Source organism: Phyllobates terribilis, unplaced genomic scaffold (assembly GCF_046119375.1).
Source record: "Phyllobates terribilis strain yellow unplaced genomic scaffold, ASM4611937v1 Scaffold_4__5_contigs__length_816908805, whole genome shotgun sequence".
Lineage (NCBI taxonomy): Eukaryota > Metazoa > Chordata > Amphibia > Anura > Dendrobatidae > Phyllobates > Phyllobates terribilis.
This window is the reverse complement of record NW_027362764.1, coordinates 20,581,290-20,599,155: the sequence shown is the minus strand read 5'-3', so window position 1 is coordinate 20,599,155 and position 17,866 is coordinate 20,581,290.

Sequence of the window (17,866 nt, the reverse complement as noted above, 5' to 3'; positions counted from 1 at the left end):
AGGAAAGACAGAAATGTGAGGCCCTCCCTGAGAAATGGGGTTACTCGGAGCCGGGTCGGGGTAGGGAGAGGCAGTCGTGGCCCGGACCCGGTCCGTGCCCAGGGCGGTCATATAAAAGATTTTTAATGGGCTTTCAAGTAAGAGTGGTATTTCGACTACGCCACCTACGGTTTCCGGTGATGGACACCAGCGCTGCTCCAGTCCACTGAGGCCGGTGTTAGGGGCAGCTAGGATGGGATGGCTCCCCGCAGGCGGAGCAGGCCTCAGGGCAGTGTGAGGAAGGATGGTGGGTGCAGTGCCGCGCAGGAAATAACAGGCTCAGGTGGGGTGTGAAGTCATCCAGGGTTTTTACTCACATTCAGATGAACTTTAGCCGCAAAGCTTCCCTCTGTTCCTCGCGGCGTACTGCGGCCACCGGGAAGGCGGTCCAGCACTTCCCAGGTAGATCAGGAGCACCTGTCGAGACCCCTCTGGTGTGTGTCCCTCTCCTTGGTGAGTTCTCCCACTAAGTCTCCTCCTGACTGTATGTGTGGTTAGAACTAGGTGTAAGGCCGGGTCCCCCTGGATAAACGCAGGTAGAGAGTTACAGGAGGCGACTCCGCTCCGTCCGCATCCCCCTGGGATCCACTAAGCCGCCGGGCTTTTGCGACTGAGAATTGAAGTGACAAAGTGAGATATCGGGGGCCGGTCACCCCTCTTGCAGCAGGAATCCCTCTGGCTAGGCCAGAGTAAAGAATACAGGTGGCGACTCCGCTCCGTCCGTATCCCCCTGGGATCCTTTTGCCTGTGGAGCCTATCTCCTCCGCTCCCCTCCAGGCCTTCTTAGGTCAGGACCTTGACCGGGTAGAGGCAGTGGTTAACTCTGACCCGCTCCTCGTCTCAAGGCCAGAGAACGATGATCGTGTATCTTCAGTCAGCTGCAGACTCTAGCAGAGGACCACAATCAAAGACGAAGATCACAATCAAAAGACCTTGAACTTAAGATGGCCGTAGATTAAATATGAAAGAGTAAGTGTTTCTTAAAAGTGTGTCCTCCACCCTCACCCACTACATGGTTCCTCCTATCTTTGGTTCCCCCCATCTCCGCTATCCCGAGCCGGGGCAGCACCCTGGTGCATTTAGGCCCCCTACAGGACGGGAGTGGTGTAGTGTTGAGTGCTGAAGTAGGGTCCTGAGAAATGCTCCATCCTTACCTGGAAGAGGAGATACCACACCTCCACTGAGGTGCAGTACCCCTGTGGTGACTGAACCCTCAGGGGCGCCACAGAAACATGATCAGTACATGAAGAGGCCAGGAGAAATCATAGGTATGTACAAAGGAAAGGCATCAGTAAAAAACATACTGTAGTACTGCCTCCTATCTACAGGAATATAACTACTATAGTACTGCCCCTATGTACAAGAATATAATCACTATAATACTGCCCCTATGTACAAGAATATAACTACTATAATACTGCCCCCTATGTACAAGAATATAACTACTATAATACTGCTCCTATGTACAAGAATATAACTACTATAATACTGCCCCCTATGTACAAGAATATAACTACTATAATACTGCTCCCTATGTACAAGAATACAACTACTATAATACTGCTCCTATGTACAAGAATATAACTACTATAATACTGCCCGCTATGTACAAGAATATAACTACTATAATACTGCTCCTATGTACAAGAATATAACTACTATAATACTGCCCCCTATGTACAAGAATATAACTACTATAATACTGCTCCCAATGTACAAGAATATATCTACTATAATACTGCTCCTATGTACAAGAATATAACTACTATAATACTGCCCGCTATGTACAAGAATATAACTACTATAATACTGCCCCCTATGTACAAGAATATAACTACTATAATACTGCTCCTATGTACAGGAATATAACTACTATAATACTGCCCGCTATGTACAAGAATATAACTACTATAATACTGCTTCTATGTACAAGAATATAACTACTATAATACTGCTCCCAATGTACAAGAATATATCTACTATAATACTGCTCCTATGTACAAGAATATAACTACTATAATACTGCCCGCTATGTACAAGAATATAACTACTATAATACTGCCCCCTATGTACAAGAATATAACTACTATAATACTGCCCCCTATGTACAAGAATATAATCACTATAATACTGCCCCTATGTACAAGAATATAACTACTATAATACTGCCCGCTATGTACAAGAATATAACTACTATAATACTGCCCCCTATGTACAAGAATATAACTACTATAATACTGCCCCCTATGTACAAGAATATAACTACTATAATACTGCTCCTATGTACAAGAATATAACTACTATAATACTGCTCCTATGTACAAGAATATAACTACTATAATACTGCCCCTATGTATAAGAATATAACTACTATAATACTGCCCCTATGTACAAGAATATAACTACTATAATACTGCCCCTATGTACAAGAATATAATCACTATAATACTGACCCTATGTACAAGAATATAACTACTATATACTGCTCGTATGTACAAGAATATAACTACTATAATACTGCCCCCTATGTACAAGAATATAACTACTATAATACTGCTCCTATGTACAAGAATATAACTACTATAATACTGCCCGCTATGTACAAGAATATAACTACTATAATACTGCTCCTATGTACAAGAATATAACTACTATAATACTGCCCCTATGTACAAGAATATAATCACTATAATACTGCCCCTATGTACAAGAATATAACTACTATAATACTGTCCCCTATGTACAAGAATATATCTACTATAATACTGCTCCTATGTACAAGAATATAACTACTATAATACTGCCCCCTATGTACAAGAATATAACTACTATAATACTGCCCCCTATGTACAAGAATATAACTACTATAATACTGCACCCTATGTACAAGAATATAACTACTATAATACTGCCCCCTATATACAAGAATATAACAACAATAATACTGCCCCCTATGTACAAGAATATAACTACTATAATACTGCTCCTATGTACAAGAATATTACTACTCTAATACTGCCCTCTATGTACAAGAATATAACTACTATAATACTGCCCCTATGAACAAGAATATAACTACTATAATACTGCCCCCTATGTACAAGACTATAACTACTATAATACTGCCCCTATGTACAAGAATATAACTACTGTAATACTGCTTCTATGTACAAGAATATAACTACTATAATACTGCTCCTATGCACAAGAATATAACTACTATAATACTGCTCCTATGTACAAGAATATAACAACTATAATACTGCCCTCTATGTACAAGAATATAACTACTATAATACTGCTCCTATGTACAAGAATATAACTACTATAATACTGCCCCCTATGTACAAGAATATAACTACTATAATACTGCTCCCTATGTATAAGAATATAACTACTATAATACTGCCCCTATGTCCAAGAATATAACTGCTAGAATACTGCTCCCTATGTATAAGAATATAACTACTATAATACTGCTCCTATGTACAAGAATATAACTACTATAATACTGCCCTCTATGTGCAAGAATATAACTACTATAATACTGCCTCTATGTACAAGAATATAACTACTATAATACTGCCCCCTATGTACAAGAATATAACTACTATAATACTGCCCCTATGTACAAGAATATAACTACTATAATACTGCCCCTATGTATAAGAATATAACTACTATAATACTGCTCCTATGTACAAGAATATAACTACTATAATACTGCTCCTATGTACAAGAATATAACTACTATAATACTGCTCCTATGTACAAGAATATAACTACTATAATACTGCCCATATGTACAAGAATATAACTACTATAATACTGCTCCCTATGTATAAGAATATAACTACTATAATACTGCCCTCTATGTGCAAGAATATAACTACTATAATACTGCCTCTATGTACAAGAATATAACTACTATAATACTGCCCCTATGTATAAGAATATAACTACTATAATACTGCTCCTATGTACAAGAATATAACTACTATAATACTGCCCCTATGTATAAGAATATAACTACTATAATACTGCTCCTATGTACAAGAATATAACTACTATAATACTGCTCCCTATGTACAAGAATATAACTACTATAATACTGCTCCCTATGTATAAGAATATAACTACTATAATACTGCCCTCTATGTGCAAGAATATAACTACTATAATACTGCCTCTATGTACAAGAATATAACTACTATAATACTGCCCCTATGTACAAGAATATAACTACTATAATACTGCCCCTATGTACAAGTATATAACTACTATAATACTGCTCCTATGTACAAGAATATAACTACTATAATACTGCTCCTATGTACAAGAATATAACTACTATAATACTGCTCCTATGTACAAGAATATAACTACTATAATACTGCCCATATGTACAAGAATATAACTACTATAATACTGCTCCCTATGTATAAGAATATAACTACTATAATACTGCTTCTATGTACAAGAATATAACTACTATAATACTGCTCCTATGTATAAGAATATAATCACTATAATACTGCCCCCTATGTACAAGAATATAACTACTATAATACTGCCCCTATGTATAAGAATATAATCACTATAATACTGCCCCCTATGTACAAGAATATAACTACTATAATGCTGCCCCTATGTGCAAGAATATAACTACTATAATACTGCCCCTATGTTCAAGAATATAACTACTATAATACTGCTCCTATGTACAAGAATATAGCTACTATAATACTGCTCCTATGTACAAGAATATAACTGCTATAATACTGCCCTTATGTACAAGAATATGACTACTATAATACTGCTCCTATGTACAAGAATATAACTACTATAATACTGCTCTCTATGGACAAGAATATAACTACTATAATACTACCCTCTACGTGCAAGAATATAAATAGTATAATACTGCTCCTATGTACAAGAATATAACTACTATAATACTGCCCCCTTTGTACAAGAATATAACTACTATAATACTGCTCCTATGTACAAGAATATAACTACTATAATACTGCCCCCTATGTACAACAATATAACTACTATAATACTGCTCCTATATACAAGAATATAACTACTATAATACTGCTCCCTATGTACAAGAATATAACTACTATAATACTGCTCCTATATAAAAGAATATAACTACTATAATACTGCCCCATGTACAAGAATATAACTACTATAATACTGCTCCTATATACAAGAATATAACTACTATAATACTGCTCCTATGTACAAGAATATAACTACTATAATACTGCTCCTATGTACAAGAATATAACTACTATAATACTGCTCCCTAAGTACAAGAATATAACTACTATAGTACTGCCCCTTATGTACAAGAATATAACTACTATAATACTGCCCCCTATGTACAAGAATATAACTACTGTAATACTGCTCCTATGTACAAGTATATAACTACTATAGTACTGCCCCTTATGTACAAGAATATAACTACTATAATACTGCCTGTCAGGTATTCCACAGCAACGACACCAGGGAGATAACGCAATATCTCGCTGTTGCCGTCACTCTGTCGGGGTTTCGTCAGGGATCCGCGAGCACACGGTCCCCACTACTCACTACGTAGGTATCGGCAAGCGACCAGTGAGCGTATGGCATCACACCTCCGGATTCCAATGCATGGAATATGTGTATATGTCTCCTGTACGGTCAATGTCAGCTTCACGAGAGTCCAATTATTATTATTTGCTGCCACCACCGGCCGAATTTGCAATATAATACAGGCCTGGCCAGATGCCTACGTTCTGGTATATGGCTTCGGGGAGAGGGAACGATTACAGGACAAAAGAAACAACTATTAAATTTTATATTTAATCCAAAAGGGAGGCAGTGTTTAGGAAAAATATATACAAAGGTTTTACAAAGGAGAAATTACAATACATAAGCAGTTACACAAAATAAAAAGGATAAAAGAAAAACTTACTCTATACAGATCGCAGGGATGATTCAATGTGGGTGGAGGGAAGCACTCCAATGCCCGTTCAGCGAATGTGACCCGTGTTGCACAAAATATGTAACTTCCAACATGAGTACCTCTCCAACCCCAGCAAACTATTTTATGCTGAAGGGAGAGACCTGCCCACACCCCCCTGGGATAATATCACGTGGGATGGTCTCCAGCCTGCACATTTTATTAAGAGATCTGGTTTTTGGGAAATGTTTATTCCTGTAAAGCTGATGATTATGGCTTACAGCCAATGAAAACACAAAAGTCATTATCTCAGTAAATTAGAATACTTTATAACAACAGCTTGAAAATGTTTTTAAAATCTGAAATGTCTGTTCAGTAAATGCCCTCAATACTTGGTTGGGCTCCTTGTGCATCAATTACTGCATCAATGCGACAATGTGGCATGGAGAGATCAGCCTGTGGCATGGAGAGATCAGCCTGTGGCTGCTGAGGTGTTATGGAAGCCCAGGTGGCTTTGATAGCCGCCTTCAGCTCGTCTGCATTGTTGGGTCTGGGGTCTCCTCTTCCTCCTGACAATACCCCATAGATTCTCTATAATAGATCCTCTATGGGGTTAAGGTCAGGCGAGTTTGCTGCCAATCAAGCACAGTGATACTGTTGTGTGTAAACCAGGTATTGGTACTTTTGGCCGTGTGGACAGGGGCCAAGTCCTGCTGGAGAAGGACATTTCCAGCTCCAAAAAGCTTGTCGGCAGAGGGAAGCATGAAGTGCTGTAAAATGTCCTGGTAGATGGCGGCGCTGACTTTGGTCTTGATAACACACAGTGGACCTACACCAGCAGATGACATGGCCCCCAAACCATCACTGATGGTGGAGACTTCGCACGAGACCTCCAGCAGCTTGGATTGTGGCCTCTCCACTCTTCCTCCAGACTCTGGGACCTTGAGGAGTGTGTCAGTGACTGCCTTCTGGACATCTGTCAAGTCAGCAGTCTTACCCATGTGAAGCCTACTGAAACAAACTAAGGGACCATTTTAAACTTTTAGGAAGCCTTTGCCGGTGTTTTTTGTTAATTATTTTAATTTACAGAGATAAAGACATTTGTGTTTTCATTGGCTGTAAGCCATAATCATCAATATTAACAGAAATAAACACTTTAATGAGAAAAAAAAATGAACTTTTTAGAATTTACCAAATGGCTGCAATGAAACAAAAAGTGAAAAATTTAAAGGGGTCTGAATACTTTCCGTACCCACTGCGCCCCCTATGTTTCAGAATGTTCCACAATGCTACGTGTTTTCTTTTGTGTTACATAGGACTGCAGATACAGCTTGTCATTCTGTGAGTGTCTTGATAGAAGATCCCGTTCATCTTCGATATAGTATAATACTTTTTATGACTTTGTAGCGATTTTTATGATTTGCAGGAACAGAAGGAACCGTTCAGTCTGGGATTTTCGGTATAGTTGAGCATTGCTTGGCTTGGGGTCTGGACCAGAGGCAGATTTGTCACGCGCTCACTCTCTCACACTCTCGCGACATTGATGGATTGACTTATGAGACTCCTCAATTTCTTCCAAATCTGCGTCTCGGCCGGTCCAGGTCATGTGCACCGCGCTGTTCAGAAGGATTTCAGCTCTGGCATGGAGCCTTCTCAGGCTGAGTAAACCGTAAGAGACACCCGAGCCCTCCATCATGATTTTCCCCGTCCTGTTATCGTAGTTGTAGTTGCCAGCTCGGATTTGGCAGCGACTTCTAACTATGTGACAAATGTACAAATGTTTTCTTAACGATCACCAGACATATAATGCAGCTGCAGCGAGAGTTCAGACATGTGGTGGTCCCACCGCGCTCCTGAGGTCCCTCACCAGGACAAAGAAGCTCTGGTGGAGTCTTCAACCTGTCTCATCCATCTCATGAAGATCATGGATGTCGCAGTCTCTGGACTCAGACTGGAACCCGACTTTCTACAGGTCTCGTCCAGCCATCTGTCAATCATCTTTCTGCCTTTTACTTATTTTTGGAATGTGAGAAGCAACAGATGAACTTCTGGAAGGTGCTCTCCTGGCCAAGATGGAGATGTATGGACTGACTTCTGGAATACAGCATTGCCATCCACTGGCACCACCATGCCTTGTAGGTCGTGGGCCGAATCTTACGTCTATAATAAGGGGACAAGAACAGAACAAAAAAAATCAAGTTCAATGAAGAAGTGAGGTCCACATCCCCATGAAGTTCTGTCTGACTACATTTCTGTGTACTGTAGTCGTAGTCAGAGACTTTCCCACAATATTGCAGGTCACACCGACCAGGCGTATCTATTGTTTTCTGTATGTAAATCTGTCCTATCGGGAGTCATACTTGTCATGCATACTCCGCGGCTGTGGAGTGAATGGAGTCTTTCTGGTGTTTTCTCCCTGTAGCTCCCTCTCCCCTCTCACAGCGGGGGTTCGATTAGGTGTCTATGAGCCTCGGGCTGGGTGAAGAACATTGATTTTGAGTAATGGGGTCGACCAGGATCACAAAGATAGTGCTGCTTCAGTCCAAAAACTTTAGATGTAGTTTTTATTGCATTTTCAGTAATTAATAGGAAAATCATTATATTTCTTGTAAATGGAGAACAGACGGGAAGAGAGAAAGAGATGGGTGGAGGCAGCTCAGACTGGCTTATAATACCAGACAAGACCTATGAGCATGCAGCCATGGTCGTATCATCCTGCACTAACCTTTAAGGATCTAGGATTTGGGTAGATTATGGTTCAGATTTATTGGGGGGAGGGGGAATACCAGTACAGATGAGCAGACCGATTCTAACCAAATCCAATCTGCTAAAAATTTCACAGAAAATTCCAAATTATTTAGGATTTAATGTGTGCGAAGCCATGAAAATGGTGGCGAGACGGTCACCACCGTGCTGGATCCTGAGGACTGGGAAGGGTTTAGTAAATATTATACTCGCATCTCCTCGGCCCTCTCCATTCTCGTCCCGCTGCTGCCTGGCCTCCGATTGCTCCCCCTCAGCCTCTGATCGCTCCTCCTCAGCCTCCGATTACTCCTCCTCAGCCTCCGATCGCTCCTCCTTAGCCTCCGATCGCTCCTCCTCAGCCTCCGATCGCTCCTCCTCAGCCTCCGATCGCGCCTCCTCAGCCTCCGATCGCTCCTCCTCAGCCTCCGATCGCTCCTCCTCAGCCTCCGATCGCGCCTCCTCAGCCTCCGATCGCTCCTCCTCAGCCTCCGATTACTCCTCCTCAGCCTCCGATCGCTCCTCCTTAGCCTCCGATCGCTCCTCCTCAGCCTCCGATCGCGCCTCCTCAGCCTCCGATCGCTCCTCCTCAGCCTCCGATCACTCCTCCTCAGCCTCCGATCGCGCCTCCTCAGCCTCCGATCGCTCCTCCTCAGCCTCCGATCGCTCCTCCTCAGCCTCCGATTACTCCTCCTCAGCCTCCGATCGCGCCTCCTCAGCCTCCGATCGCTCCTCCTCAGCCTCCGATCGCGCCTCCTCAGCCTCCGATCGCTCCTCCTCAGCCTCCGTTTGCTACTCCTCAGCCTTCTTCTCCTTCCTGCTCCATGTCATCACGTCGTGATGTTGGACCTGATGAGCGGCAGCGCAGCAATGGCCTTATCTCCAGGTACCAAAGGAAGTCAGCAGGTAGGAGAAGAATATATGATGGTTTCAGAAGGGCTCAGATTTGCCAGCCGACTGCTGCGGATTAACCCCTCCGATGCTGGAGTCAATGCTGATTGTGGCATCTAAGCGGTAGATTGCTGGGAACTCAGTCACGGCTTTCTATGGGAATGTTTCATTTACTTTAATTAAGAGGGGTTTTTTTTAATGTAATTTTTATTATTTTTAATTTTTTAATATCCTGCAAAAATAAATAAAAAAGTAAAATAAAAAAAATCAACATAAAACCAACCCCACCCCTCACATGACTCAGTGATGGAGAACATGATGACCTTATGGATCTCTGATTACAAATCAACTGTATGTGTTTTTAATTATTTTTTTATGTATTCAGAGATATGAGGGTCTACGTATCACACACATATATATGATTCAGCTGTTATAGCGCCCACCTGTAGAGTTGCGTTGCTTGCAGATGTCAGCCATTCTGATCGAGTTGAATTGAAGTCATCTCAAACTTTATGTGATGATACAGCTTATAATCTTAATCAGCCATACGATTAGATTTGTTAAGCCAAGAGAAATACGCTGTTATCTTTGTGTTGACTTGTAAATGCATGTGTATTTCTGTGGCTGGTCAAGAAGGACATACAATTATTTGTATAACCCTGATTGTGTCTTTTATTGGTCTGTGGAACAATGAATGTTTGCTAAATGTGTTGACTAAGCTTTGTGTGGACCCTGTGGCTTAATGACTCACAAGACAGGAGGACAAACTACGCAAATTCATTAAATGCTCAAACAATGCCTCCTCCCCCAATCACTTGTGAACCTCGTCTACCCTCTTCTGGGTGTGAGATACAGAAGTCGTGCGCCATAGTCCATTGTAGTGCAATGCTGGATGTGGCCCCGACCTCCTGGGCCCCTGTGTAGGATGCTGGATGTGGCCCCGACATCCTGGGCCCCTGTGTGGCTGCACTAGATGCACCAATGTTGTGTCCGGCCGCGTACAGATAACAGAGGAGCCGGATCCAGGTCGTCCTGCGCTCGTGGACGGCGATGTGTCCCACAATGGACTCTCCGCAGTAATAGTCTTTATAAAGTGTGAGATTTGTGCACATTCCTCCCGTCACCTTGTAAATCTGCGCATCTTGTCAGGTCGGTAGATCCGGCCTCGCTGTTTGTTTCTCTGTCTCTCCGTTCCATCTGCTCATTAATCCTCCGTCCTTCTCGGAGGATCTGGCAGAACATCATTATGAGGCATCACTCACAGAGCGGTCACGAGCCTGCGAGAGCGAGGCTGAAAAAATCCAAACTATATTGTGAAGGGGCCTACAGGAAAATCTCCTGGATACCAAACACTTGTAGATATCGCCCATATATCACTTATATATCACCCACATATCGCCCGAATATCGCCCATATATCACCTACATATCAACTGAATATCACCCATATATCACTTATATATCACTTATATAACACCCACATATCGCCTGAATATCACCTGTGGCACCCTGCTGTTCACAGGTATCACAGGACCCAGGGTGCATGGATGGACTTCTCCACAAGAGGCCCTCACTACATACAAACACCTCCACCCTTCCAACTTATACCAGCAGAGGGATATATATATGGAGGGTGGAGCCAGGCAGTTCAGATTAGTCAGACAGAGAGAGTCTGAGAGCGTGCTGACGCTGAGAGCAGCGAAGACGCAGCACGTCTGCTGCTGAGTTCTGAGGGCCCAGAGTGTGGCCGATGGAAAAGAGGAGAGGAGAGAGGAGTTGAAGGGGCAGAGGAGCATCCTAGGCTCCCCCCGATATACAAACCGGACACCGTGTCCGCGCCTACAGGGTCCTTCATACCCAGTAGGGATCACCGGCATTCCAGGAGGACTACAAGTCCCTGGCTGACCTGAAGCTAGACCCATTACAGGACCAGGAACCACGAAGGCCCCGGCGACCAGGGATAGTGGTTGCCAGCAGAAGGTCCCACTACCAAGCGACAGGTGAAGGAACAGCACGACACATAAGCTAGGCCCAGTTGCAGGCTGGCCAGGAGCTTACAGAGAGGCAGACACGGACCAGGAGGCCTTATACCCGCTCACTGGGGAGAAGTCCTGAAGTGCACCAATCCTACCGAGTACCGTGGACCGTACCTGACATCCGCACCAGTAAAGATACTGAAGTGAATCCCCTGTCTCTGTCAGTTACTCCTGCTGCGCCATCCTGCCTGCACTACAGGTCCCAGCATCACCACCCACCATCAAACTCCACACTGCCCCGGGGGCCCGCTCCACCTGTGGGGAGCAGAAACACCCCAGCTGCCATCCCATCACCCTGCGGAGGTCTACAGCAGCGCTGGTAATCCTTACCAGGTACCACAGGTGGCATCACAAACTATTTACTTTATTTTTATTTTCTATCCAAGTTACAATCCCCTTTTTGGTTGACTGCCCTGGGCCACGGACCGGGCCAGCCACTGTGACATATCCCCCCAGCATCCATAGGCCCGGCTGCCGAGTACCCCATTGCCCCGGGGATGCGTCACACCCATATACCACTTATATACAGAGGTGTATCTAGTCTTTCTGGCACCCAGGGAAAGAATTCAGTTTGGCGGCCCCTCATCCCTCCAGCACATAAGCGATTTGCACACTTAGGCCACGACCCCACTATCAGTATTTGGTCAGTATTTGGTCAGTATTTTTTCTCAGGAGTGGGAGACAAAACCAGGTGAGGAACAATAAGAGAAAAGGAATAATAGAAACAAGTCACCAATTCTGCATTTATCACCCACTCCTGGTTTTGGCTCCCACTCCTGAGAAAAAATACTGACCAAATACTGACCAAATACTGATAGTGGGGCCGTGGCCTTAATCACGTGCCGATGACCTGCTCTCCCTAATTCTCTCAATGTTCAGTGAAATACAGAGAAGCAGAAGAGAAGCTCGATGTCTTGTGACTGTAAGTATGAAAATCGCATATGAGTGAAGTATCCATGTGATGACTGCTGGAACCGGCAAGCAGAGCTGAATCCTGACAGTGAGGATATTACACGCTGTCAGGATTGACTACGGGGCTTCATTTTATAATTGCAGGGTCGTCCAGGGTTGAGATGAAAGTCTGCAGTCACTCTATGTGTTTTCAGGCTTCTGAATTCTCACAGCGCATGCACTGCACAGTTTTATGATTCTCACTTGTACAAGTATGCGATTTGTATACTTCTGGCCACATTCCGACTAGACGTGTCCGGCCTCCCTCATTTCATTGTCATTGAGTGAGGCCACGCATGTCTAGTCAGCATGTGACCTCATGTATGGAAATCGCTGGCACCAGGGAATCCTGACAGCATGCGGTGCGCACTGTGAGAATTCAGAAGTCTGCAGCCACATAGAATGACTGCAGACTCATCACAAACGTGGACGACATCTTTAATGCTCCTAATATGAATAATAACATGATAATTACTCAGTATCACAAAAAACATTTACGCCCAGGTACCTGATAGTTAACGTCTCTGGAGTCGTTCTCTTTCTTCTCGTCTTCATCTTGTCCAGTCTCCATGATGACTTTTCTCATCCACAGCTCGTCTCTGCAGACTTCCATCTTCTCCGCTCTTCTACTGCACTTCCCCACACGATGCCCTGAAAAATACAACCCCTGGCAAAAATTCTGGAATCACCGGGCTCGGAGGATGTTCATTCAGTTGTTTAATGTTGTTGAAAAAAAGCCGATCACAGACATGGCACAAAACTAAAGTCATTTCAAATGGCAACTTTAGGGCTTTAAGAAACACTAAAAGAAATCAAGATTAAAAATGTGGTACTCAGTAAGGGTAATTTTTTTCAGACCAAGCAGAGGGAAAAAAATCATGGAATCTCTCAATTCTGAGGAAAAAATCATAATGCTCCTGAATAATAATATCTGCCCTACACTGAACCCCTGAATAAATAATTGCCCCTCACTATATTCCCCGCACAAAATATCACCCCGCACTGTCCTCTTATGGTACATGCCCTCCACACTGCCCTATCCTCTCCATATTGGGCCGGCTCTTCATACTGTCCTCTCACACTATTCCCCCTCTATAGGGCCCATTCTCTATACTGTGCCCCCTACATCACACTCCCCCACCTTCGCTTACTGTGCCCACTTTCCCCCCATACTACACCCCAAACAATACTCAGCCTTTATTCCGTGCCCATTCACACTTTTCTCCCCCCCATTATTTCCCCCTACTCCTCATACTGTCTTCTCTCTCATCCCCCTGCAAACCATACTGTCTCCTCATAGATTTACCCCCTCACACATGACCCCAATTCATCAAACTGTGTCTGCACACATTCCCCTCCTTCGCTGCCCATATTGTGTACACACCCATCCTCCCCATTCTGTATCCGCACCAATCACCAGACACAAAATATCCCCCACCTCACCCCCACACTAAATCTCTCCTCCAGCCATACAATAAATCTCCCCCCACACTAAATCTCCCCCCAGCCATACCATAAATCACCCCCCATAGTAAATCTCCCCCCAGCCATACCATAAATCACCCCCCATAGTAAATCTCCCCCCAGCCATTCCATAAATCACCCCCATAGTAAATCTCCCCCAAACATACCATAAATCACCCCCATAGTAAAACTCCCCTCAGCCATACCATAAATCACCCCCATAGTAACTCTCCCTCTAGCCATACCATAAATTACCCCCATAGTAACTCTCCGCCAGACATACCATAAATCACCCCCATAGTAACTCTCCGCCAGACATACCATAAATCACCCCATAGTAAATCTCCCCCGAACCATACCAAAAATCATCCCATAGAAAATCACCCCCAGCCATACCATAAATCACCCCCATAGTAAATCACCCCCAGCTATAACATATATTACCCCATAGTAAATCTCCCCCCAGCCATACCATAAATCACCCCCATAGTAACTCTCCCTCTAGCCATACCATAAATCACCCCCATAGTAACTCTCCGCCAGACATACCATAAATCACCCCCATAGTAACTCTCCCTCTAGCCATACCATAAATCACCCCCATAGTAACTCTCCGCCAGACATACCATAAATCACCCCCATAGTAAATCTCCCCCAAACATACCATAAATCACCCCCATAGTAACTCTCCGCCAGACATACCATAAATCACCCCCATAGTAAATCTCCCCCGAACCATACCAAAAATCACCCCATAGAAAATCACCCCCAGCCATATCATAAATCACCCCCATAGTAAATCACCCCCAGCTATAACATATATTACCCCATAGTAAATCTCCCCCCAGCCACACCATAAATCACCCCCATAGTAACTCTCCCCCAGCTATAACATATATTACCCCATAGTAAATCTCCCCCGAGCCATACCAAAAATCACCCCATAGTAAATCACCCCCAGCCATGCCATAAATCACCCCCCATAGAAAAACACCCCCAGCCATACCATAAATCACCCCCATAGTAACTCTCCCCCAGCCATACCATAAATCACCCCCATAGTAAATCACCCCCAGCCATACCATAAATCACCCCCATAGTAACTCTCCCCAAGCCATACCATAAATCACCATCATAGTAAATCTCCCCCCAGCCATAACATAAATCACCCCCATAGTAAATCACCCCCATAGTAAATCTCGCTCCAGTCATACCATTAATCACCGTCATAGTAACTCTCCCCCAGCCATATCATAAATCACCCCGATAGTAAATCTCCCCCCAGCCATACCATAAATCACCCTCATAGTAAATCTCCCCCCAGCCATACCATAAATCACCCCCATAGTAACTCTCCCCCTAGCCATACCATAAATCACCCCCATAGTAACTCTCACCCCAGCCATACCATAAATCAATCCCATATTAAATCTCCCCCCAGCCATTCCATAAATCACCCCCATAGTAAATCTCCCCCAAACATACCATAAATCACCCCCCATAGTAAATCTCCCCCAGCCATACCATAAATCACCCCCATAGTAAATCACCCCCCACCCATACCATAAATCACCCCCATAGTAACTCACCCCCATCCATACCATAAATCACCCCCCATAGTAAATCACCCCCAGCCATACCATAAATCACCCCCATAGTAAATCTCCCCCCAGCCATACTATAAAACACTCCCCCCAACCATACCATAAATCACCCCCATAGTAAATCACCCCCAGCCATACCATAAATCACCCCCCATAATAACACTCCCCCCAGCCATAACATAAATCACCCCCATTGTAAATCACCCCCAGCCATACCATAAATCACCCCCCATAGTAAATCACCCCCCAGCCATACCATAAATCACCCCCATAGTAAATCTCCCCCCAGCCATACCATAAATCACCCCCCATAGTAACACTCCCCCTAGCCATACCATAAATCACCCACCATAGTAAATCTCGCTCAAGCCATACCATAAATTACCCCCCATAGTAAATCTCCCTCCAGCCATACCATAAATCACCCCCATAGTAAATCACCCCCAGCCATACCATAAATCACCCTCATAGTAAATCTCCCCAGACATACCATAAATCACCCCCATAGTAACTCCCCCCAGACATACCATAAATCACCCCCCAAAAGTAAATCACCCCCAGCCATACCATATATCACCCCCATAGTAACTCTCCAACCAGTCATACCATAAATCACCCCCATAGTAACTCCCCCCAGACATACCATAAATCACCCCCCAAAAGTAAATCACCCCAAGCCATACCATAAATCACCCCCATAGTAAATCACCCCCAGCCATACCATAAATCACCCCCATAGTAACTCTCTCCCCCAGCCATACCATAAATCACCCCCATAGTAAATCTCCCACAGCCATACCATAAATCACCCCCTTACTAAATCTCCCCCCAGCCATACCATAAATGACCCCCCATAGTAAATCTCCCCCAGCTATACCATAAATCACCCACCAGAGTAAATCACCCCCCAGCCATACCATAAATCACCCCCATAGTAAATCACCCCCCACCCATACCATATATCACCCCCATAGTAACTCTCCCTCCAGCCATACCATAAATCACCGCCCATAGTAAATCAACCCCATCCATACCATAAATCACCCCCATAGTAACTCTCCCTCCAGCCATACCATAAATCACCCCCATAGTAAATTCCCCCCAGCCATACCATAAAGCACCACCATAGTAACACTCCCCCCAGCCATACCATAAATCACCCCCATAGTAACTCTCCCCCAGCCATACCATAAATCACCCCCATAGTAAATCTCCCCCCAGCCATACCATAAATCACTCCCATAGTAACTCTCCCCCAGCCATACCATAAATCACCCCCATAGTAACTCTCCCCCAGCCAAACCATAAATCACCCCCATAGTAAATCTCCCCCAGCCATACCATAAATCACCCCCATAGTAACTCTCCCCCAGCCATAACATAAATCACCCCCATAGTAACTCTCCCCCAGCCATACCATAAATCACCCCCATAGTAAATCTCCCCCAGCCATACCATAAATCACCCCTATAGTAACTTTCCCCACAGCCATACCATAAATCACCCCCATAGTAAATCTCCCCCCAGCCATACCATATATCACCCCCATAGTAACTCTCCCCCAGCCATACCATAAATCACCCACCATAGTAAATCTCCCCCAGCCGTACCATGAATCACAACCCATAGTAAATCACCCCCAGCCATACCATAAATAACCTTTATAGTAACTCTCCCTCCAGCCATATCATAAATCACCCCCATAGTAAATCACCCCCAGCCATACCATAAATAACCCTTATAGTAACTCTCCCTCCAGCCATACCATAAATCACCCCTCATAGTAAATCTCCCTCCAGCCATACCATAAATCACCCACCATAGTAAATCTCCCCCAGCCGTACCATAAATCACAACCCATAGTAAATCACCCCCAGTCATACCATAAATAACCCTTATAGTAACTCTCCCTCCAGCCATATCATAAATCACCCCCATAGTAACTCTCCCCCCAGCCATACCATAAATCACTCCCATAGTAACTCTCCCCCAGACATACCATAAATCACCCCCCATAGTAACTCTCCCTCCAGCCATACCATAAATCACCCCCCATCCTAAATCACCCCCCAGCCATACCATAAATCATCCCCATAGTAACTCTCCCTCCAGCCATAGCATAAATCACCCCCATAGTAAATCTCCCTCCAGCCATACCATAAATCACCCCCATAGTAAATC